The sequence below is a fragment of the Pteropus alecto genome, unplaced genomic scaffold (assembly GCF_000325575.1).
Source record: "Pteropus alecto unplaced genomic scaffold, ASM32557v1 scaffold385, whole genome shotgun sequence".
Classification (NCBI taxonomy): Eukaryota; Metazoa; Chordata; class Mammalia; order Chiroptera; family Pteropodidae; genus Pteropus; species Pteropus alecto.
The window spans coordinates 63,636-66,982 of NW_006436543.1; the positions used below are offsets into that span (position 1 = coordinate 63,636).

At 34.3% G+C, this 3,347-nt stretch overlaps 1 protein-coding gene across 3 annotated transcripts in view; it reads left to right on the forward strand.

The window, feature by feature from the left end:
• The window catches only part of ELMOD1 (ELMO domain containing 1), a 60,721-nt gene that overhangs the window by 36,571 nt on the left and 20,803 nt on the right, over window positions 1-3,347 (forward strand). The gene's annotated exons all lie outside the window — the stretch shown is intronic.

Here is a 3,347-nt window from a genome sequence, read left to right on the forward strand (position 1 = left end):
CACTTATTAAAAAAATTATATGCCAGGATCGAGAGGGTTTTATCCCAGGGGCACAGGGATGGTTCAACATACACATATCGTTTAATGTGATACACCACATAAACAAATTAAAAAATAAGAATCATATGATCATATCACTAGAAGCAGAAAAAGCCTTCGACAAGATACAGCATCCATTTATGATCAAAACACTTAACAAAATCGGTATAGAAGGAAAGTATCTTAACATAATAAAGGCCATATACAACAAACCCTCAGCCAACATTACACTTAATGATGAAAAACTAAAAACTTTCCCTCTAAGATCAGGAACAAGGCAAGGCTGTTCACTGTCGCCACTGTTATTCAATATAAAATTGGAGGTCCTAGCGAGTGCAATCAGACAAGAGAATGATATAAAAGGCATTCAAATAGGAAACAAAGAAGTCAAACTGTCACTATTTGTGGATAACATGATTCTCTATATAGAAAACCCTAAAGACTCCACAAGAACACTACTAGAAACAATAAGCAAATACAGTAAAGTTTCTGGATATAACATTAACATTCAAAAATCCATAGCGTTCCTATTCTCTAATAATGAAGTGTCAGAAAAAGAAGTGGAAAAAGTAATTCCTTTTGCAATTGCAACAAAAAGAATAAAATACCTAGGAATAAATTACACGAAACATGTGAAGGACCTATATGATGAAAACTACAAGACCCTATTAAAAGAAATTAAAGAAGATACAAAGAAATGGAAAGATATTCCGTGTTTTTGGATTGGAAGAATCAACACAGTTAAAATGACCTTATTATCTAAATAAAGCATTATACAGATTTAATGCAATCCCCATCAAAATCCCATTAGCATTTTTTAAGAAATAGACCAAAAAATCATCAGATTCATATGGAAGCACAAAAGACCCCAAATTGCCAAAACCATTCTAAGAAAATAGAATGATGCCGGAGGCATCACTCTGCCCGACTTCAAACTATATCACAAAGTGACAATAATCAAAATGGCATGGTATTGGCAAAAAACAGATACACGGACCAGTGGAACAGAATCAAGAGTCCAGATAAACCCAGGTTTATACAGGCAAATAATTTTCTACAAAAAAGCCAAAAACATACTATACAGTGGAGAAAGGAAAACCTCTTCAATAAATGGTGTTGGAAAAACTGGAAAGCCATCCGCAAAAGAATGAAACTAGAGTGTTGTCTATCACCACACACCAAAATTAACTCAAAATGAATTCAGGACCTGAATATAAGACCTGAAACAATAAAGCGCATAGAAGAAAATATAGGAACTAAATTCAAGGACCTTGGACTTAAAGAGGATTTTATGAATTTGACCTCAAAGGCAAAGGAAGTAAAAGCAAAAATAAATGAGTGGAACTACCTCAAAATAAAAAGCATCTGCACAGCAAAAGAAATCATCAGCAAGGTAAAGAGACAACCATCTTAATGGGAAAATATATTTGCAAACAATGCCTCCGATAAGGGCCTAATATCCAAAATATACAAAGAACTCATACAACTCAGTAACAACAAAAGACAAATGATACAATCAAAAAATGGGCGGAGGACCTGAACAGACACTTCTCCCAAGAAGACATACAAATGTCCAACAAACATCTGAAAAGATGCTCAACATTACTAGCTATTAGGGATATACAAACCAAAATCACAATGAAATACCAACTTACACCTGTTAGAATAGCTAGAATCAACAGGACAAGTAATAACAAATGTTAGGATATGGAAAAAAAGGAACCCTCATACACTGCTGGTGGGACTACAAATTGGTACAGCCACTATTGATAACAGTACAGAGGTTCCTCAAAAAACTAAGAATTGATCTACCATATGATCCAGCAATCTCTCTACTGGGCATTTACCCCAAAGACTTGAAAACCCATATCCGAAAAGATATTTAAACACTGGTGTTCATAGCAGCATTATCCACGGTGGCTAGGACATGGAAGCAACCGAAGTGTCCTACAATAGACAATTAGATAAAGAAGCTGTGGTACCTATATACAATGGAATATTACTCAGCCGTTAGAAGAAATGAAATACCGTCATTTGCGACAACATGGATGGACCTCGAGATAATCATACTAAGCAAAATAAGCCAGACAGAAAAAGTCAAAAACCACATGATATCACTTATATAGTGGGATATAAACCTAAAAGCAACAAATGAACAGGAAAAACAAACAGAGACTCATGGACATGGACAGTAGACTAGTGGTTTCCAGAGGGTAGGAGATGAAGGAGGAGGTGGGAGGTAGACGGGGTAAAAGGGATCAAATATGTTGTGACAGAAAGAAATCTAACTATGGAGGGGAACACACAGTGCAATATGTATATGTCTTACTGTTAAATTGTACACCTAAAACTTACTAGATTTTGTTAACTAATGTCACCAAAAAAATAAAAAATAAATTTACAAAAAATAAAAGTAAACAAACAAACAAACCCATCCTATTTTACCTTCTAGGTTGTAGGAAGTAAAAATAGCATTCACATCACAGGAAATATTGATCCTCTGTGTGTCATACGTGCCAGATTGTTTTCTGTGCCAATGATATGTTATAAGATGGCTGTTAATCAAACAGTGTACATTTAGAGAAGACTGAGCAAGATAGTAAAACATCTGAAAACCATGTCATGTGAGAGGGGATTGAAAGAATAGGGGATTTTTTTTTTTTAACCCTGGAGTTTAAACTAGAAGAAAGAATCACTATCTTAAATAGATATGGTAGGGGAAAGGTGGAAATACATTTGCTCAGAGAACAGGATTTGAACCACTTGATGATAAGGAAAGCAGATTTTGTTTCAGCCTAAGAAAAAGTGTTCAGTAGTCGGTATATATATATACACATACATACATATATATATATGTATGTATGTGTATATATATATATGTGTATATATATGCATATATGCCTTACTGTTAAAGTATACAGCTGAAATTTTTTGGATTTTGTAACCAATGTCATCAAAAAAATAAATAAATAAATAATTTTAAAAATAGAATTAGAAATCTCGTAAAGTAGTATGTTCTCTTTTTTCCTCCTACCTGAAAATTTATTTATTTTTTTAATTTATTTATTTAAATTAGTTTCAAGTATACAGTATATTGGTTAGACATCTATATAGTTCATAAAACGATTCCTCCGCAATTGCTTGTTCTTTCTTTCTCTTAGCATTGCCTCATCTGCCAGGAATGGTCCCAAGCAGAGGTGGTGGTGGTGGTGGTGTTTTAGAATTTTTCTTACCGCTTAGCCCCTGAGGGCTGTTTCTCTCTCTGTCTCTCTCTGTGCCTGTTTCTTTCTTGTCTGTCTGTCTGTCTG